The following is a 22,770-nucleotide window of genomic DNA, read 5'->3' as shown; positions in this document are numbered from 1 at the left end:
CGTAGTCAATAAAGCAGAAGTAGATGTTTTTCTGGAATTCTTTTGCTTTTTCTGTGATCTAACAGATGTTGGCAATTTGATCTCTGGATGCTAGCAATTTGACAACATCAAGAATCAGCCATAAATATATATATATATACCCTTCCTCTTAAACCTGCCCCTCTGACCTCCACTCCCCATTCCACCCCCCACTCTAGGTTGTCACAGAGTTCTGCGTTGAGCCCTTTGTGCTAGACAGCAACTTCCAATTATCTATCCATTTTACATATGGTATTATGTATGTTTCAATCTCTACTCTCTCAATTCGTCCCACCCTCATGTTCCCCTGCTGTGTCCAAAGTCTATTTTGTATATCTGCATCTCTATTCCTGACCTACAAATAGGTTCATCAGTACCATTTTTCTAGATTCCATATATATGTGTTAATTTATGATATTTATTTTTCTCTTTTTGACTTACTTTGAATTTGTTATAATATCACTTATAATATTGCTTCTGTTTTTATGTTTTGTTTTTTGGTTGTAAGGCATGTGAAATCTTAGCTCCCTGACCAGGGATCAAACCTGCACCCCCCTACATCAGAAGGCAAAGTCTTAACCACTGGACCACTGGGGAAGTCCTTCCATAGTCATTTTTAAATTAATAATTTTTATCAGACATTTATAGTTTCCAAAGAAATAGTTCTATAAAATTTATAATCTCAAGTCAGAGGATTTGTTCCCAAGAGCTTGGTAGATAAGTGGATTGATACGTGATTCATGCCTGAGATATTTAGAGAGCCAGTGGATGTCTGGAGCACTGTGGTTTGGAAAGTCACTGCTGTCCTGTGGATCAGGGTGAGAAGGAGGAAAACAGTGTGTGGTTGTTTGAGATCCCGTCCAAGAGGCAGAAGGAAGCTGGTGGTGCTGACGACACCTGGGCCAGAGGACTGACTCACAAATGATCACCTGGAAAAAAGATAGATTCAAATGTAAAGCGATCCCCGCTGATTGGATAGGGGAGGTCTTTGGAGAACCCAGTAAAGTCCCCCATGTGACAAGAAGACTTTCAACCTCTGCCACGCCCAGAGAGGGACAAAAATAGCTCACCATGATGGGACCAATTGAGACCCTTCTTGCTGATCAGACATCTTCTTCTCCTCACGCCCCTCTAGTTCTGGCCACCTATGGAGGCATTAGAAACGGTGCTGAGCAAATGGAGGAGCTACAGAGATTTGGATTCTGTCCCTTTTGGACATTGATGATTTTTTCCCAAGTGCTACTGATTTTCTTGAAAGTACTGTTGCCACATAGTAGAATTTACCAAATCAATATTAGTGGAATACTGTTATACTTATTTAATTTTAATTACAAAAATTATTAAAAATGAAATGACTCTCCAGGTTCCGACTTTGGACTTGAGCACAGTGGTGAGTGTTCTTTTCACTCCTCGAGTTGAGTGTTAAGGCACTTGTTGGTGAGCAACTTTAATTAGCTTTCCTGACCTCTTTAGAACCGTAGTCTTGTGTCTAAGGGGGGCTGTCAGTGTGGCCAGGAACATGGTGACAGATCGTAGTGTAATCTAGTGTTCAAAGATTACCAAGCCTTTTCTTCAAATATCTTACCTAGTGGCCCAACAAAGATAAAGGTGGGACTGCTGAGATTCAGACGGGGCAAAGAGAGGAGGAAGGAGCATTGCCCCCTATAGACTAGTTGAAATACTGGCTCTGCCATTTGCAACTTAGATGACTTTGGATAAGTTACTGAACCTCCCAGGTGCAGCTGCCTCATCTGCAAATCCTAGTGTTTATTGTAAGGATTAAATGAGATCGTATATATGACTCGATGGGCATTTATGAAATATTGAGGCAGTGTCGGCTGTTCCTCCTTGGTTGTTGCTGCCTCCTCCTGCTCCTCTTCCTTTCTTTTCGCAAGTATGGGGGTGAGTTGAATGGTTTTCAGGTTCCTGTTAAAACTTATTACTATAGTCCATTACTGTATGGTTGTGGATATACAGATAGGTTCACTTCATCCTTCTTTCTGCCTCTGTGTATCTATCAGTGTTTCTATGTATTCGTCTACCTACCTTCCTATCATCTCTCTGTAATCTGTATCATCCGTCTAATCTACTTACATTTTTTATGAACCATATAAAAATAAGACAGGCATGTGATGTGTCTTTACCCCTACATTTTTCAGTTTGTATTTTACAAAAACATGTAATTCTATTGTGTAACCAAAATCAGGAAATTAACATTGAAGCAATATTACTATATAATACACAGACCTTATTGATAATTTGTCAGTTGTTTCAATAATGTCCTTTATAGCAAAAGAAAACCCAAACTACTCTGCATTGTATCCGATTGTCATGTCACATAAAAAGAATATGTTGTTGGTGAGGGGTAGGGGGGCGCTATACTTTGAGGCTGTGTAAATATTCTCATTTGCCCAGGCTATCATCAACTATTTTTATCACACGTTGATGATTCTTGCCTGAGCTTACTATTGTTAGGATGTTGTTAAATAGTGACTTTCTAATTCCATCATTTCTTTATATTTATGAATTTCTTCACATTTATTCTTTACATTTATGACTTTCTACTGTGAGGGTAGCTCTCCATTTCCTTTATTGATTTGTATTAATGTGGACTCTTATATTCATATTTTATTTAATCAGTTACAGTCCTTTATTATCATGATTTATTTTTGATGTTCACATTATCCATATTTGCTGGTGGGAACAGTTTCAAAATATCCCCTGTATATTTTTTGATATGTCCTCATCACACTTTGAGCACTTTCTTAATTTTTAGCACAAGATAATCAACATTTATTTACGTTCTCCCCCTGCCATCAAACCCCCCCATCTCACCCCTCCCCCACTACTGCACCTGCACCTTGACCACAGGCCTGATTTTAACTATTTTTCCAAGGAGCCCTGGTTCCATTGAGTGGAGAATGATATTTAAGAACCAGGATCTGAGCACTGGATTGTGGTCATAATTGCAGACTTTTAAAACCCGTTAGTTTATTCTGCAAGTGATTATTTTAACCAGCGTCATTACATGTTATACTGTTTTTCCCTGACTTCATGTTATTTATTTCTCTGCTTTTGGCCTTGGTGTTAACTATGTGCATTTGCTCACTCAGGAAGCATTGCTTACTGACAAGTCTGCATTTTTGGGAAGACTTTAATTGTTCCCAACTTTGGGGAGTTCAAAGATAACTGGGTTTTGTTTGATATCTTTTTTTACTTGGATTCCTTTTATTATTATTTTTTTTTGTTTCATTGATCTCTATTAAATAAAGATGTAGACTGTACTTAACTGAGTATTTTTCTCTTGGCAGTGAAACAAGGCTAAAGGTGATTCTTGTTAATTTGTTACTCACTTGAGTTATCCGTTTATCTGGGTTTGATTTGAGTTGATGTTTAGTCTCTGTAAAGAGGTCAGTACTGGACATTTTTGTGTTCTTTGCCTAAAATGTCCCTTCTCAGGCTGACGTAGTGCTGCTATTTGGAGTGTGGGAATCTAGCTATAGGGAATTGGTTTTATGTGAGAGCCTGGCTGGGCTTTTATTTTCTTTTCTCCTCATGTTTTATATACTCATGTTTTATGTTTCAGTCGTTTAAAATTTGATTTTTCTCCTGAAAATGAAAAATATATAAAAATGGTAATTCTCTTTATTCTTTAGTAATTTTATGGGGCATCTGTCAGAACATGAGCTGCCTTCCTCTCGTACAAAATATTGAGTCTTGGGATATAGATGTAACTCCTGGTAGTTTCTTTCAAATAGATTCCATGAAAATATATTTGAATTCTTAATCTGAGGGCAGATTCTGCAATTTATTTTCATTATATCAGTGATTCTTAATAGTTTTTTCCCCTCCCTATTTGAATAAGTCTTCTGAGATTTAGGATAATCTGTGTGCATGTGTGTGTGTGTGTGTGTGTGTGTGTATGTATAACTTACATGATTGTGGGTGTAAAGTCACTTTTAACAGGATGTATTGGCATGATCATCAAAGCTTTTGCAATTGTAGACTTTATTTGTATGATGAAAGTTTGAAGACTTTTTACTTCTTTTCCATTAAAAACACACTCTATATTGTAGGCAAGATAGTATCTTGATACCCGGTTACCCCTAACTCTGTCTGTCCTATAAAAAACATTTGTTTTGATAGTTTATGTGAAGAATATCATAGGCATGCATGAAATAGTATAAAATACAAAAATATGTATCAGTCGAGTGAGGGTTTATTGTTTCTACTGTCCACTTAGTGTTATATTAACTAGTTGGGGAAAATGAAATCTATGTATAAGAAGCAATCATCAAAATATATTTATATATATTAGTATCATTAAATTGACTATCATGAAAGTGATAATTCTATAGTAAAGACAGCTATCATCAGTGAAAACTTTTTTGCTTAGTGTGCTTTTTTTTCCTGCATTATAGTAATGCTGCTTAATTTACAAATTTATTTGCCTTTTCTGACTAACATATACTTATTAGTATTTCAGATGTTTTAGTTGCTATAAAATTAATCAACCAATTTTTCTACCTCTCAGTGGTAGATATTAAGGGATCTAAATTTCATAGTTTATTTGAAATTGAGGTAACAAACCATTTTAATCGAATTTTTTGTCTTTGAAAATGTATGAGCTGTTAGTACTCACGGAAATATTTTGTAAAAGTGGTTACATAGTAGTGAGTGTCAAGACTTCAATTCCTATAGAATCATAGCAAGTACCTCTGTGACCTTGGGTAAGGTACTTAATCTCTCAAAACCTCATTTTTCTAGATAGTAATTCAAATAGGATAATACAATTTACCGTATATAATTCTTCGAAGACTTAAATCAGATGACACATACAAAGCATGCACACAACTCCTGGAACATAGCAAGTATTCTCTACATGTTAACTATTATTATTATTGTCACCACCCTAAATTACCACTGTTGCTTTATGGAGTCCTTGGTTAAGTATTAGTTTTGATTGGTTGGCATATTTGCAGGGAAGTCTCTTGCTCTATTGAGATTTACAGGAATCTCAGTGAAATCCTGCTGAGGTTAGTTTGTTATCTTGCATGTAGAAAGGTTCATATCTTACAGTCAAAAATGCTGTATCATGACCTGAGGGAAAAAGAAAAAAAAAAATCCACCAAAATGGTGTAACCATGAGAATCTAAATTGTTATGCATGTGACAGAAGGACAAAACAAAACAGGACAAAAGTGGATGGTATAATTATGGAAAATCTGTCAAATTCATAGGAAGATTTTAAAATTTAATTTAATTTTATTTTTCCTGTTCCATTTATTTTTATTCATTGGAGGCTAATTACTTTACAATATTGTAGTGGTTTTTGCCATACACTGACATGAATCAGCCATGGATTTACATGTCTTCCCCATCCCGATCCCCCCTCCCGCCTCCCTCCCCATCCCATCCCTCTAGGTCTTCCCAGTGCACCAGCCCTGAGCACCCGTCTCATGCATCCAACCTGGACTGGTGATCTGTTTCACCCTTGATAGTATACTTGTTTCAATGCTGTTCTCTCAGAACATCCCACCCTCGCCTTCTCCCACAGAGTCCAAAATTCTGTTCTGTACATCTGTGTCTCTTTTTGGAATATTACTCAGCCATTAAAGAGAATTCATTTGAATCAGTTCTAATGAGATGGATGAAACTGGAGCTCATTATACAGAGTGAAGTAAGCCAGAAAGATAAAGACCAATACAGTATACTAACGCATATATATGGAATTTAAAAAGATGGTAACAATAACCCTATATGCAAAACAGGAAGATTTTTTTAAAATGCCAATAGAAAAGTTGAGTGAAATCCATAAGAATGTAAAACTTTGGCGCATTTACTAAATGTCTCATTTAATTCTCACAGTGGAGGAAAAATGATGATAAGGAAGATGTACAAAAAGCAAAGCACACAAATTAGTAAACAAAAACAAAAACATTGAGACTGGCTCTGGAGTTTTTTCTGAATTAATCCTATGAAGTTGAATTTAGAAAGTGGCTAAGTAGAGTCTTCAGGCGTCCTGTTTAGATGAAAGAAAACCAGATGGGGCAGGTGTGGAGATGGTGCAGCTACTTGGGTCATAGCTAGATCATGGAAACAAACTAGATGTCCATCGATAGATGAATGGATAAAGAAGTTGTGGACATGTACACAATAGAATATTATTCAGCCATAAAAAGGAATGCATTTGAATCAGATCTAATGAGGTAGATGAACCTAAGGCTACTATACAGAGTGAAGTAAGTTAGAAAGAAAAGATAAATATCATATCAGTTCAGTTCAGTTGCTCAGTCATGTCTGACTCTCTGTGACCCCATGGACTGCAGCCCGCCCGGCCTCCCTGTCCATCACCAACTCCCAGAGTTTATTTGAACTCATGTCCATTGAGTCAGTGATGCCATCAAACCATCTCATCCTCTGTCGTCGCCTTTTCCTCCTGCCCTCAATCTTTCCCAGCATCACAGTCTTTTCTAATGAGTCAGCTCTTCACATCAGGTGGCCAAAGTATTGGAGTTTCAGCTTCAGCATCAGTCCTTCCAATGAACACTCAGGACTGATCTCCTTTAGGATGGACTGGTTGGATCTCCTTGCAGTCCAAGGGACTCTCAAGAGCCTTCTCCAACAAACAGTTCAAAAGCATCAATTCTTCGGTGCTCAGCTTTCTTTGTAGTCCGACTCTTATATCCATACACGACTACTGGAAAAACCATAGCCTTGACTAGACAGACCTTTGTTGGCAAAGTAATGTCTCTGCTTTTTAATATGCTGTCTAGGTTGGTCATCACTTTTCTTCCAAGGAGCCAGTGTCTTTTAATTTCTTGGCTGCAATCACCATCTGCAGTTATTTTGGAGCCCCCCCCCCCAAATAAAGCCTGTGACTGTTTCCATTGTTTCCCCATCTATTTGCCATGAAGTGATGGGACTGGATGCCATGATCTTAGTTTTCTGAATGCTGAATTTTAAGTCAAATTTTTCACTCTCCTCTTTCACTTTCATCAAGAAATTCTTCAGTTCTTCTTTGCTTTCTGCCTTAAGGGTGCTGTCATCTGCATATCTGAGGTTATTGATATTTCTCCTGGCAATCTTGATTCCAGTTTGTGCTTCGTCCAGCCCAGCGTTTCTCATGATGTACTACTCTGCATATAAGTTAAACAAGCTGGGTGACAATATACAGCCTTGTCGTACTCCTTTCCCGATTAGGAACAAGTCTGTTTTTCCATATCCAGTTCTAACTGTTGCTTCCTGACCTGCATACAGATTTCTCAAGAGGCAGGTCAGGTGGTCTGATATTCCCATCACTTTAAGAATTTTCCAGAGTTTGTTGTGGTCCACACAGTGAAAGTCTTTGGCATAGTCAATAAAGCAGATGTTTTTCTGGAACTCTCTTGCTTTTTCGATGATCCAATGGATGTTGGCAGTTTGATCTCTGGTTCCTCTGCCTTTTCTAAATCCAGCTTGAACATCTGGAAGTTCATGGTTCAAGTACTGTTGAAGCCTGGCTTGCAGAAGTTTGAGCATTACTTTACTGGTGTGTGAGATGAGTGCAATTGTGTGGTAGTTAGAACATTCTTTGGCATTGCCTTTCTTTGGGATTGGAATGAAAACTGACCTTTTCCAGTCCTGTGGCCACTGCTGAGTTTTCCAAATTTTCTGGCATAATGAGTGCAGCACTTTCACAGCATCATCTTTTAGGACTTGATAGCTCAACTGGAATTCCATCACCTCCACTTGCTTTGTTTATAGTGATGCTTCCTGAGGCTCATTTGACTTCACATTCCAGGATGTCTGGCTCTAGGTGAGTGATCACACCATCGTGATTATCTGGGTTGTGAAGATCTTTTTCGTATAGTTCTTCTGTGTATTCTTGCCACCTCTTCTTAATATCTTCTGCTTCTGTTAGGTCCATACCATTTCTGTCCTTTATTGTGCTCATCTTTACATGAAATGTTCCCTTGGTATCTCTAATTTTCCTGAAGTGATCTTTGCTCTTTTCCATTCTATTATTTTCCTCTATTACTTTGCATTGATTGCTGAGGCAGGCTTTCTTATCTCTCCTTGCTATTCTTTGGAACTCTGCATTCAAATGGATATATCTTTCCTTTTCTCCGTTGCCTTTTGCTTCCCTTTTCACAGCTATTTGTAAGGTCTCCTCAGACAACCATTTTGCCTTTTTGCATTTCTTTTCCTTGGGGATGATCTTGATCCCTGCCTCCTGTACAATGTCATGAACCTGTGTACATAATTCTTCAGACACTATCAGATCTTATCCCTTGAATCTATTTCTCACTTCCACTGTATAATGGTAAGGGATTTGATTTAGGTCATACCTGAATGGTCTATCTAGTGGTTTTCCCTACACTCTTCAGGTTAAGTCTGAATTTGGCAATAGGGAGTTCATGATCTGAGCCACAGTCAGCACCCATTCTAGTTTTTGCTGACTATCTAGAGCTTCTCCATCTTTGGCTGCAAAGAATATAATCAATCTGGTTTTGGTATTGACCATCTGGTGATGTCCATGTGTAGAGTCTTCTCTTGTGTTGTTGGAAGAGGGTGTTTGCTATGACCAGTGCGTTCTCTTGGTAAAACTCTATTAGCCTTTGCCCTGCTTCATTCTGTGCTCTAAGGCCAAAGTTGCCTGTTACTCTGGGTATTTCTTGAATTCCTACTCTTACATTCCTGTCCCCTAAATGAAAAAGATATCTTTTTTTTTTTGGTATTAGTTCTAGAAGGTCTTGTAGGTCTTCATAGAATCGTTCAACTTCAGTTTCTTCTGCATTACCTGCCGGGGCATAGACTTGGATTGCTGTGATACTGAATGGTTTGCCTTGGAAACAAACAGAGATCATTCTGTCATTTTTGAGATTGCATCCAAGTACTGCATTTTGGACTCTTGTTGACTATGATGGCTACTCCATTTCTTCTGAGGGATTCTTGCCCACAGTAGTAGATATAATGGTCATCTGAGTTAAATTCACCCATTCCAGTCTATTTTAGTTCCTGATTCCTAAAATGTTGATGTTCATTCTTGCCATCTTGTTTGACCACTTCCTATTTGCCTTGATTCATGGAACTAACATTCCAGGTTCCTATGCAGTATTGTTATTTACAGCATCAGATTTGACTTCCATCACCCATCATATCCACAACTGGGTGTTGTTTTTGCTTTGGCTTCGTCTCTTCATTCTTTCTGGAGTTATTTCTCCACTGATCTCCAATAGCATATTAGGCACCTACCAACCTGGGGAGTTCATCTTTCAGTGTCCTATCTTTTCACCTTTTCATACTGTTTTTGGGGTTCTCAAGGCAATAATACTGAAGTGGTTTGCCATTCCCTTTCCAGATAGTAAATATCGCATACTAACACATATATACAGAATCTGGAAAAATGGTACTGAAGAATTTATTTGCAGAGCAGCAGTGGAGAAGCAGACTTAGAGAATAGACTTATGGACATGGGGAGAGGGGAGGAGAGGGTGAGATGTATAGAGAGAGTAACACGGAAACTTACATTACCATAGGTAAAATGGATAGGCCATGGGAATTTGCTGTATGTCTCAGGAAACTCAAACAGGGGCTCTATCAACCTCGAGGGGTGGGATGGGGAAGGAGATGGGAGGGAGGTTCGTAAGGGAGGGGACATATGTATACCTATGGCTGATTCATGTTGAGGTTTGACAGAAAGCAAAAAATTCTGTAAAGCATTTATCCTTCAATTTAAAAGTTAATAAATTAAAAAAAAAACCTGATAGGGAAACTGAAAACCTGACTGTTACTTCTTGTGTGCTGTTGGTTGGCTTTATGACTTTAGATAAGTCACTTAACCTTTCAGAGCCTCAGTTTTCTTATCGATAAAGCAAGAGTTTTTGCCTGTTTCATTCAACTCTAATATACCTTGGTGTACTTTTATGAAATGAAATTTGCGTGTAATTCTTAAACTTATTTCTTTTTGGCATTTTATTGTGGAAAATCTTAAAGTTATGTAAAAGTAGAGAGTCTATTATAATGACTCTTGAAGTGCACATTACCCAGGTTAATAGTGATCAAGGCATAGCCAATCTTATTTTGTCTACAATCCTACCTATTCTCCCTCCCCCTGATCACTTAAAAGCAAATCTCAGACGTTAAATTATTTTATTTCTAAATATTTCAAAATATGCCTAAAATAAAAGGACTGTTTTTAAAGCATAAACACCCAATGTCATCACAGGTAAATTAAACCAACCCTGTAATTACTTAATGGACTTCCCTGGTGGCTCAGGCAGTAAAGAATCTGCCTACAATGTGGAAGACCTGGGTTCAGTCCCCGGGTTGGGAAGATCCCCTGGAGAAAGGAATGGCAACCCACTCCAGTATACTTGCCTGGATTGTCCCATAGACAGAGGAGCCTGGCGACCACAGTCCATGGGGTCACAAAGAGTCGGACATGACTGAGTGACTAACACTAACTAACTAATTATAATTACTTAATAACATCAAGATATTCAATTGGTGTTCAGGTTTTCCCAGTTCTGTCTCTGTTTTACTGTTTATTAATTTGAATTGGGATACAAATAAAGTCTAACCGTTGTGGTTCATTGATATGTCCCCTACATCTCCTTTAATTTATAGTTCTTTTGCAGTCTCTTGTTTCTTACAGTTTATTTGTTTTAAAAAACTCAGTTTATTTGTTCTGTTGGTAGGTTGAATTTTGCTGATTGCAATCCTATGTTGTTTAATTTTTCTTGTTGTTATTATTTCCAAATTGACATATCTATAGGTTTGCTCAAATTTTGGTTTGATTTGTTTTTTTTTTTCTGATTGCAATGTGTCATGGAAGGTGGTGTGTAGTTCTACTCGGAGGCACGCATGGGTTGGCCCTTGCTTTTTTGTGGTATCAGCCGCCACTGATGATGATTGCCTAGGTCTATTAATCCATTGCGTGCCTCTGTGTGTGTCCGACTCTTTGTGACTCCATGGACTGTAGCCCACCAGGCTTGTCTGTCCGTGGAATTTCCCAGGCAAGAATACTGGAGTAGGTTGCCATTTCCTACACCAGGGGATCTTCCCAACCCAAGGATGGAACCTGCGTCTCTTCAATCTCCTGTAGGTAGATTCTTTACCATTTTGCCACATGGAAAGCCCCTTGGGAGTTACAAAATGATGATATCCTAATCCTGCTGTTCCTTCTTTGTATATTGATTGGAGTACTTCCATAAAAATAATGTTCCCCTCATCAACTTTTGATTATCCTGAGATAGAGATCACTAAGTAAAGGCAGGATGGCTGTAAATTCTATTTATCAGTTATCATAATAATGAATTTATTCCTTAGTATCTTCCAAGAGTGACTGATGATTAAAAAAATATCATTATGAACTCACAGAATTTAACATATTTGATGTGTTTCAGTCCACTGCAGCTCTTATCCTTATTGATTCTCAAAATGATCTCATCTTTGGTCAGTGGGGGCCTTTTTAAACTGGCTTGTGCATACTTTTGACATGACTAATAGTCTGATAGCTTCTTTGATTTCTAGTATAATAAGATATGAGCTTCCCTGGTGGCACAGTGGTAAAGACTCTGACTGCCAATGCAGAAGATACAGGTTCCATCCCTGGATTGGGAAGATCCCCTGGAGGAGGAAATGGCAGGCTACTCCAATATTCTTGCTTGGGAAATCCCATGGATAGAGGAGCCAGATGGTCTACAGTCCACATGGTCTCAAAAGAGTCAGACACGACTTAGTGACTGAACAACAACATAAGATATTCCAGGTGAACTTTGTACTTTTCCTGCTCTGTCTTGGAATCAACCATTTCCCTGAGAATCTTAATTTCTTTTAGTGGAAAATGACATTTAGAGAGCACAGTCTATATACTAGGGATGCTCTTTGCTACCAGGTTAGTCTTTGCTTCTAGGCTTTTTCAGTGTTTCAGTGCACAGATAAGAAAATAAATATTTTTTTAAAAATAAAATGCATCGAGTGTATAATCTTTTAATTCAGAAATAATTTGCACACCAGAAAATGAGCAGCAAAAGGAAGTCTAGACATTTGTACATATTTTGAAGGATTCCCTTATTTGTTGTAGAAGATTTTATTGCTTCTGTTATTTCAAGTAAGCAACTTGTTTTTGGAGTTTCTATAGCTGCTGGAATGATACTGACTTTAAACATACTCCTATTTTGCTTAAGGAGAAAAGGGAAACAAAAAGTTAAGGCACGATTAAGAAGAAAAATGAGTATTCAGGGCAAATATTAAAAGATAGGAAGGAAATCTTTTCCCTCTAGTTCCCTTCCCTTGCATTTTTACTTAGGTCTGAAAGTGCATTTTGCTTTATAGTCAGTGTTCATAAAAGCCACAAGATGGCGACATTGCTCCATGAAATGAATGTAAGTGAGTAAGGGCTCTGGGGAGTAAAGAGCAGAGGAAAAGATGTTTCTCTCTGATTTTTCATAACTGCCTTAATTTTCCTTACTTCCTTTACTTGAATATAAAATATAAGTAACATGCTTAAATTTTTCCTCTTTATTTTGGATTTGATCGTGATCATTTTTGGAATTGTAAAGCTAAAATAAAATTTAAAAAGAACTATCCGGATCCCATGCTTACCATTTTTTCAGCTTTGTTAAATTATTAATTAATAACTCAATCTTCACATTGCCCACAGAGTAATCTTTGCAAAATACCATTTTGATAATATCAGTTTCCTGTGGTAAAATTTTTTATTTATTGTCATAAGTATTTGTTGATGTTACTAGTTGTCAGTATTTAAGTAGTTAAGGCAAGTATAAGGTAAAAGGTAGAATAAGGTTTGACTCATTACAACAAAAATATATTTTGTTGTTGTCAAGTTTCTTTTCTAAAATGGCCATGTGCTAGTTTCCAAGTATATAAACTTTCAAGTTTAATGGGTTCTTAAACAACATAATTGCAATGCCTAGAACATTTATTCTCATCATTTCAACATGCCTCAAGGCAGTTCTTGTTATTCTGAATATCTTGTGGAAAGGGAAAACTACTATATTATTAGTATATTAATCAATGCATATTTATTAACTAAATACATTTAGCTGTCAATGTAAAATGTACTTTCCTTCTGATGTTTTAGCAAATTGAATCCTCATGATTATATCTATGGGGGCTTCCCAGGGGGCGCTAGTGGTAAAGAACCTGCCTGCCAGTGCAGGAGATGTAAGAAATGTGGGTTTGATCCCTGGGTCGGGAAGATCCCCTGGAGGAGAGCATGGCAACCCACTCTCGTATTCTTGCCTGGACTAATCTCTTGCCTGGAGAATCCCATGGACAGAGGCGCCTGGTGGGCTGCAGTCCATGGGGTCACAGAGAGTCAGATATGACTGAAGCGACTTAGCATGTCCACTTGCACAATATATCAATGAGATAAATGTGAATACTGTGGAAACTGAAACTCAGGGAGATTGCATGAATTGTTGAGGGTTCAGTACTTCGCAGAGCCTTGATTTGAATCCAGACTTTTTTCAGTCTTGGAACTCATCCTCTTATTCACTATGCCATGCTGCTTCTGTGAGAGTAACTATTTATATTTCTCTTTAATAGAAATGTCTGGAAGTTGTAATTTAAAGTAATTAGGATATTTGTGCCTCCTCCTTGTTGTAAGCTGAACAAGAGAATTTGTATCACAAGGCAAGTATTATGGTGCCTTTTATTTAGCAAACTGTTTCTCTGAGCAGGTTTTCCTGCAGGCCTTATTTAGAAGACTTCATTTAGAGTTGTGCTGATGATGAGAGCCTTCTTTTTGTCCCGTTTGAGGCATTGGGGTTCCTGGCTCCTGATATTCCCTACCTAGAGTGGACTGAAACCAACTCCTTCTCTTGACTTCCTGTTGAGATAACAGGGGGTTCACCAGCACATCGTGTTCCTGCCTTAGGTGAAGCTTCTCTCTGCTCCTGGAGGCCTGCTCTATGCCGAGGATACTGGTGGTTGAAAAACCACTGTGTCCAGGTCTGGTCCAGGATGCCCTTTACAGCTGTCAACCAGCTGCCCTGAAATATCAATTCTTTAAACATTTAGTAGAATTCACCATTGAAACCTCTAGTCTTGGACATTTGTTTGTTGGAGGTTTTGGATTACTGATTTCATCTCCTTGCCAGTAATTGGTCTATTCAGACTTTCTGTTTCTTCATGATTCAGTCCTGAAATTTCTAGAGATCTATCCTTTCCCCTAGGTTGTCCAATTTGTTCGTATACACCTTTCCATAGTAGTCTCTCATGACTCTTTGTATTTCTGTGGTGTCAGCTGTAACATCTCCTCTCTCCTTTCTGATTTAATCTATTTGAATTCTTACTCTCTTTTTTTGGTGAGTCTAAAAGTTTGTCAATTTTGTTTATCTTTTCAAAGAACCAGCTCTTAGTTTCACTGATCTTTTCTATTGTCTTTTTTAGTCCCTCTTAGATTTATTTCTTCACTGTTCATTGATATTTTCTTCCCTCTTCTAACTTTGAGCTTCATTTGGTCCTGTTTTTCTGGTTACTTGATGTTTGAAGTTAGGTTGTTTATTTGAGATCATTCTTATTTCTTTTTGAGATCATTTTTGTTTCTTTATGTAGGAATTTACCAGGTGAACTTTACCCTTAGAACTATATTTGCTGCATCCTATAATTTTGGTAGATTGTATTCCCATTTTTATTTGTCTCAAAGAATTTTTTGATTTATGTTTTGATTTATTCTTTGACACATTGCTTGTGTAGTAATAGGTTTAATCTATATCTATTTGTGAATTTTCTATTTTTCTTGTATTTGATTTCTAGTTTCCTGTCACTGTGGTCAGAAAATATGTTTTATATGACTTCAGTCCTAAAGTTTAAGTCTTGTTTTGTGGCCCACATATGATTTATTCTGAGAAAGTTCCCTGTGTTGCTTGAGAAGAATGTGTATTTTACTGCTGATGGATGAATATTATGTAAATGTCTGTTAAACCCATTAGGATTAATATGTAGTTTAAATTCAATATTTTCTGTTTAGATGATCAAGCTGTTGTTGAAAGTGGGGTTTTAAAGTATCCTACTGTTACTGTGGGGCTTCCCAGGTGGTGCTAGTGGTAAAGAACCTGCCTGCCAATGCAGGAGACCTAAGAGACACCAGTTTGCTCCCTGGGTCAGGAAGATCCCCTGGAAGAGGGCACAGCAACCCATTCCAGTGTTCTTTGCTGGAGAATCCCATGGACAGAGGAGCCTGGAGGGCTACAGTCGATGGGGTCGCGAAGAGTCAGACACGACTGAAGCGACTTAGCACGTCTGCACGCACTGTCACTGTTGTTCAGTCACTCACTCGTGTCCGACTCTGCGATCCCGTGGATTGCAGCACATCAGGCTTCCCTGTCTTCTCTCAGAGTTTGCTCCAGCTCACATCCATTGAGTCGGTGATGCTATCCACCATCGTCCTCTGTCGTCCTCTTCTCCTCCTGCCTTCAGTCTTTCCCGGCATCCGGGTCTTTTCCAATGAGTAGCTCTTCACATCAGATGGCCAAAGTATTGGAACTTCAGTTTTAGCATGAGTCCTTCCGGTGAATATTTGGGACTGATTTCCTTTCAGATTTACTGGTTTGATCTCCTTGCTGTCCCAGGGACTCTCAAGAGTCTTCTTCAGCACCACAGTTTGAAGGCATCAGTTCTTTGGCACTCAGCCTTTTTTGTTGTCCAGCTCTCACCTCCATACATGACTACTGGAAAAACCACAGCTTTGACTAGATGGACTTTTGTGGGCAAAGTGATGTCTCTGCTTTTTAACATGCTGTCTAGGTTTGTCATTGCTTTTTTTCCAAGCAGCAAGTGTCTTTTAATTTCATGGCTGGAGTCACTGTCCACAGTGATTTTGGAGCCCAAGAAAATAAAGTTTGTCACTGTTTCCATTTTTTCCTCATCTATTTGCCATGAAGTGATGGGAACAGATGTCATGATATTCATTTCTTGAATACTGAGTTTTAAGCCAGGTTTTCACTCTCCTTTTTCACCCTCATCAAGAGACTCTTTTGTTCCTCCTTGCTTTCTGTCATAAGGGTAGTGTCATCTGCATATCTGATGTTATAGATATTTCTCCCCACAATCTTGATTCCAGCTTGTAGTTTATCAGCCTGGCATTTTGCCCGATGTACTCTGCATATAAGTTAAATAAAAAGGGTGACAGTGTACAGCCTTGATGTACTCCTTTCCCAATTTGGAACTGGTCCATTGTTCCATGTCTGGTTCTAATTGTTGCTTCTTGACCTGCATACAGATTTCTCAAGAGGCAGGTAAGTTGGTCTGGTATTCCCATCTCTTGAAGAATTTTCCAGTTTGTTGTGATCTACACAGTCAAGAGCTTTAGTGTAGTCAGTGGAGCAGTAGATGTTTTTTGGAATTCTCTAGCTTGTTCTGTGATCTAACGGATGTTGACAATTTGATTTCTGGTTCCTCTGCCTTTTCTAAATCTAGCTTGTATATCTGGAATTTCTTGGTTCCTGTACTGTTGAAGCCTAGCTTGAAGGATTTTGAGCATCACCTTGCTAGCATGTGAAATGAGTGCAATTGTGCAATAGTTTGAACATTCTTTGGCATTGCCTTTCTTTGGGATTGGAATGAAAACTGACCTTTCCAGTCCTGTGGCCACTGCTGAGTTTCCCAAATTTGCTGGCATATTGAGTGCAGCACTTTCACAGCATGATCTTTTAGGATTTTCAATAGCTCAATTGGAATTCCAACACCTCCACTAGCTTTGTTCGTAGTGATGCTTCCTAAGACCGACTTGACTTCACACTCCAGGATGTCTGGCTCTAGGTGAGTGATCATACCATCACAGTTATCTGGGTCTTTAAGATCTTTTTTGTTTAGTTCTGTGTATTCTTGCCACCTCTTCTTAATATCTTCTGCTTCTGTTAGGTCCATACCATTTCTGTCCTTTATTGTGCCTATCTTTGCATGAAAAGTTACCTTAATATCTCTAATTTTCTTGAACAGATCTCTGATCTTTCCCATTCTACTGTTTTCCTCTATTTCTTTGCATGTTCACTTAAAAAAGCTTCCTTATCTCTCCTTGCTATTCTCTGGAACTCTGCATTCAGATGGGTAGATCTTTCCTTTTCTCCTTTGCTTTTCGCTTCTCTTCTTTTCTCAGCTATTTGTAAGGCCTCCTCAGACAACCATTTTATCTTTTTCATTTCTTTGCTGTCTATTTCTCCCTTCAGGTTTATTAATATTTGCTTTATATGTCTAGGTGCTTGTATGTTGGGTGCATAAATATTTGCATATATTATATCCTCTTGTTGGACTGACCCTCTATCACTATAAAATAACCTTCTTTTTCTCTTGTCTTTGTCCTAAAGCCTACCTTAGCTGATAAGTATAGATAAGTTTACTTTCTTCTAGTTTTTATTTGCATAGAGTGCCTTTTTCCATGCCTTCACTTTCAGTCTGTGTCCTTAAAGCTGTATTGTAAGCAGCATATTTGAGTCTTGTTCATTTTATCCATTCAACCACTCTTGTGTTTTTTGACTGGAAAATTTAGCCCATGTACATTTAAAGTAATTTTTGATAGTTATGGCTTCCATTGGGAAGCCCTGGGGTCTCAGAGGTAAAGAATCTGCCTTCAGTGCAGGAAATGCAGGTTTGATCTCTGGGTTGTAAAGATTCCCTGGAGAAGGAAATGGCAATCTACTCCAGTGTTCTTGCCTGGGAAGTACCAGAGACAGAGGAGCCAGGCAGGCTACAGTCCATGGGGTTGCAAAAGAGTCAGACACAATTTAGTGACTAAACAACAACAATGGCCTTACTATTGCCATTTTGTTAATTGTTTTCCAGTTGTTTTATAATTTCTTTGTTCCTTTCTTTCACTCTTGTTTCCTTCCTTTCTGATTTGATGATTTTCTGTAGTGATATGCTTAGATTACTCTTTTGTGTATCTGCTTCTCTTTTGTGTATCTACAATGGAATTTTGCATGAGGCTTACAGAAAACATCTGAAAGCTATATTAATCTATTTTAAGCTGATAGAAACTTGACTTCAAATGTATAAAAAGGTTTTACATTTTCACTGTTCTCTAGCATTTAATGTTTTGATGTCACGATTTACATCTTTTTATTATTATGTATCATTAACAAATTCTTGTAGCTATAGGTGGGCTTAATACTTTTAATTTTAATCTTTATACCAGTTATAAGTGATTTACTCACCATTATTATAATATTAGAGCATTCTGAATTTAACATATATTTACTTTTATCAGTGAGTTTTATACTTTCATGTTTTAATGTTGCTAATTAGCATCCTTTTGTTTCAACTTGAAGAAATCCCTTTAACATACCTTGTAAGAACAGTATAGTGGTGATAAATTCCTTCAGCTTTTATTTATCTGGAAATCCTTTATCTCTCTCTCATTTCTGAAGGACTTTTTTTGAGTAGAGTATTCTTGTTTGGCAATCTTTTTTTTTTTTTTTTTTTCCTTTCAGTACTTTGAATATCTCATCCCACTGCCTTCTGATCTGCAAGGTAGAATCCACTGATAGTCATATGAGGGTTCCCTTGTAAGTAACAAGTTGCTTTTCTGTTGTTGTTTTTATGGTTCTTTGTCTTCAACTTTTGACAATTTAATTATACTTGGTACTCCTTGGACTGCCTAGATTTGGATGTTTGGTTTTTCCCCCCAAGGTTAGGGAAGTTTTCAGTCATTGTCGTTGTTTAGTTGCTAAGTCATGTCCAACTCTTTGTGACCCCTTGAACTGCAGCATGCCAGGCTTCCATGTCCTTCACTATCTCCCAGAGTTTGCTCAAACTCATGTCCATTGAGTCAATGATACCATCTAATCATCTCATCCTCTGTCTCTGCCTTCTCATCTTACCCTCAATTCTTTCCTATTATTTCTTTGAATAAAGCTCTCCCCTCCTACACTTTTCTTTGAATACAGCCCTCCTCTTCTCCTAGGGGACGACAGAGGATGAGATGGTTGGATAGCATCACCGACTTGATGGACAGGAGTTTGAGCAAGCTCTGGGAGTTGGTGATGGACAGGGAGGCCTGGAGTGCTGCAGTTCGTGGGGTCGAAAAGAGTCCGACACGACTGCGTGACGGAACTGACTGACTGACTCCCCTTCTAGGATTCTTATAACATGTATATTGACCCATTTTCAGTGCCTTATAAGTCTCTTAAGCTATCTTCACTTCTTTTTTAGTCTTTTTTTTTTTTTTCTTTTTGCTTCATTGCTTTGTTGTATTCCACTACTCTGTCTCCTAATTCACTCGTATTTTCAGTTGAGCTGGTCTGCTGTTGGACCTTTCTATTGAATTTTTCAGTTTAGTTATTTTATCCTTTATTCTCTACTCTCTTTTGGTACTTTTTAACATTGTCAATCTCTGTAGAAAAATCTTTCTTTGCTCATGCATTGCTTTCCTGACCTCTGTGAGCATCCTTCTGAGCATTATTTTGAACTCTTTGCCAGATAAATGACTTTTGTATGTTTCATTAAGATTGGTTTCTGGAGACTTTACTTGTTCTCTTGTTTGGAACATTTTCCCATATTTCTTCATTTTCCTTGAATGCTTGTATTGGTTTTCATGCATTAGTTAAAACAGCGCCTCTTTCAGTCTTGGCAGATTAGTCTTGTGTAGGAGATGAATCCTGTGTATTAACCCAGCCTGAATTCGTGGTTGCTTTTGCAAACCTTTGTGATTGTTCAAGCCACTGTCTTTTTATTTCGTGCCTTTTAGTAGTTAAGGATATGAGAAGACCCGTCAGCATTCCAAAGGGAATGACTGTTGTGAGGCCTAGATACAGGCTGATTAGAAGCCAGACCCTCAGGCAACAACTGGGAACGTATGCTGTCAAGCAGTTTCTGGGGAGAAACTGGGAGACTGGTGTATCTGTCTTTTCCCTTTGTACTGAATCTGGGTAGATAGCTGTGGTTGGGGGGAAGGGTATTCCTGAGCCCATTAGAAAGCTGCTTATTTCTTTGCTATAGTCCAGTTTGATTTATTAACTGCAGGCGCTGTTGGTAGTCGGAACCAGGTGATCTGGGGGCCCATCTCCCAGGCAGTATCTGCAAAAGTTGGGGCACAAGACGTGTGCCCCATCTCTCTAGAAACTCCTTCTAGAGAGATGATGGTGACCTGATTTTATTGTGGGAGTGAGCTGCATGGAGAAGGTGGGTGAGTGCCCGCTGATTCCTTCAGTTTCCAGTTAGATGTCAATTAGGTAGGGTCAGTTAGACTTTAGTTAGTGTTAGGATCCTTAGGCAGCAGCTTGTAAAGTATGCAGTTAAAGCCTTTCTATGATTTGTTGGTTATTCAGAAGCGTGTTATTTAGCCTCCATATGTTTGAGTTTTTAATAGTTTTTTTTCCTGCAATTGAGAACAGTGTGGAGATTCCTTAAAAAACTGGAAATAGAACTGCCATAGGACCCAGCAATCCCACTCCTGGGCATACACACCAAGGAAACCAGATCTGAAAGAGACATGTGCACCCCAATGTTCATCGCATCACTGTTTATAATAGCCAGGACATGGAAGCAACCCAGATGCCCATCAGCAGATGAATGGATAAGGAAGCTGTGGTACATATACACCATGGAATATTACTCAGCCATTAAAAAGAATTCATTTGAATCAGTTCTAATGAGATGGATGAAACTGGAGCCCATTATACAGTGTGAAGCAGGCCAGAAAGATAAACACCAATACAGTATACTAACGCATATATATGGGATTTAAAAGGATGGTAACGATAACCCTATATGCAAAACAGAAAAAGAGACACAGATGTACAGAACAGACTTTTAGACTCTGTGCGAGAAGGCGAGAGTGGGATGTTCTGAGAGAACAACATTGAAACAAGTATACTATCAAGGGTGAAACAGATCACCAGCCCAGGTTGGATGCATGAGACAAGTGCTCAGGGCTGGTGCACTGGGAAGACCCAGAGGGATGGGATGGGGAGGGAGGCGGGAGCGGGGATTGGGATGGGGAATACATGTAAATCCATGGCTGATTCATGTCAATGTATGGCAAAAACCACTAAAAATAAATAAATAAATAAAATCCCTTGGAATTTCAAAAATAAATAAGTAAATAAATAAAAACCAAGGGAAAAAAAAAAAAAGCCTTTCTAGGGGAGGACTGGGAAATGGCCATTTTTGCTACCTCTCCAGTCTTGGGACCTGTGGGGCATAGCTGTGGTTAATGTTCACGAGCCTGTAATTAGCTTCTTTGTTTGCCATAGTCCTGTAGGATCATGAATTCTGGCTGTCAGAGATAGGAGTTTTAGGGAACCGTTCCTCAGGAGGAGCCTTAAAAGCTGGGACACTTGATGTGCTGCCTGTATTTGTTCCTTAGGGAGACACTAGGAGTCTGGAGTTTCCGCCTAATTGTATGGTGCTGTGCCTGGAGCGAGGTTAATGGTGAGAGTGTCTCAGCCTTTTATGGATATTTTCTGTGTTACCCCATGTGTAGGAGTCATTCTAGTAGATTTCTCTAGTTTCTCAATTCCCAAATTCCTCTCAGAGAAAAGTGTTCTGTGTGTAACTGTACATTCACTGTGTGCACGGGAGGAAGAAAATGGCCTCCTGTGTCATCATTTTGGTCCAAAACCAAACAGAGGAAAAAGCCTCCTTAGTTTCTGTAGTAATTAATTTGTTTCTTTCTTAAAAGATAGCTTTTTTATAACCAGTACTCATTCATTTATTCATTTGGTAACCGTTACTGAATTCTATTCTAGATGTTGGCAATACTGCAGTGAATTAAATAGAAAAAAAAAAAAAGAAAAAAAGAAAAAAAAATCTCTTGAGCATACCTTTGAGTAGGGAGGATGCAGAAAATAAATAACTAAACTTTATTATGTATCTTGTGGTGATAAAAGGTATAAGGTCAAATACAATCATGAAAGGGGGATTAAGAATGAGAAGTGAGAGTGATCTCTCATAAAAGTTCTCCAGAGAAGACCTCTCTGGTAAGGACACATTTCCGTTTAGAGTTGGAGGATGTGAGGTATGTAGATATATAGAATGAAATAGAGGGAGGGTGTTCCACGTTGCTGGAGGAGCAAGCAAAATATATGGAATTTGGAGACAGATTCATGTAGCTCCTTATATTATCCAACAGTGAGCCCAGGACTGAGGAGAGCAGGGTAAAATATGTTTTCTGTTCTTCTAATTTTTGCTGATGGCAGAGAAAAGGTGATAGCTTTCTCTTCTTTTTGTAATCCTAAAGAGCACTGTCAGGAGATATATTAATTCTCTTATTGTTCAAATTTTGGGTATGGCAACCCACCTCCAGGGGATCTTCCTAAGCCAGGGATTGAACCCAGGTCTCCCACATTACAAGCAGTGGCTCAGACAGTAAAGAGTCTGCCTGCAGTGTGAGAGACCTGGATTCGATCCCTGTGTCGGGAAGATCCCCTGGAGAAGGGAGTGGCTACTACTCCAGTCGTCTGGCCTGGAGAATTCCATGGACAGAGGAGCCTGGTGGGCTACAGTCTATAGGATTGCAAAGAGTTGGACACTACTAAGCAAATAATACTTACTTACTTAAACTTAAAATTTTCATTTATATTTTCTTTGAATACTTGAGAAAACTTGTAAATAAAACCTAAGGAGATACCCTTTTGTTTTATTTTGCATATTGTTTGGTATAGAAAAAGAGTAGCAAATACCTATTGGTTAATGACTGAATCAGACTAAACCATAAAGGATTAAGGAGGGGTGGAAACTGGGGCAAATTGGAGAATTTATGCCCTGTGCAAAGGGAAGAACGTGGCTTATTGGTTATTGCCAT

The 22,770-nt window shown here is 38.5% G+C and overlaps 1 protein-coding gene across 4 annotated transcripts in view; it reads left to right on the top strand.

Annotated features, from left to right (window-relative positions):
- The window catches only part of SUGCT (succinyl-CoA:glutarate-CoA transferase), a 734,496-nt gene that overhangs the window by 45,394 nt on the left and 666,332 nt on the right, over window positions 1–22,770 (top strand). The window lies entirely within an intron of this gene.

The sequence above is a fragment of the Cervus elaphus genome, chromosome 18 (genome assembly GCF_910594005.1).
Source record: "Cervus elaphus chromosome 18, mCerEla1.1, whole genome shotgun sequence".
Lineage (NCBI taxonomy): Eukaryota > Metazoa > Chordata > Mammalia > Artiodactyla > Cervidae > Cervus > Cervus elaphus.
This window is presented reverse-complemented; position numbering and strand designations above follow the sequence as displayed.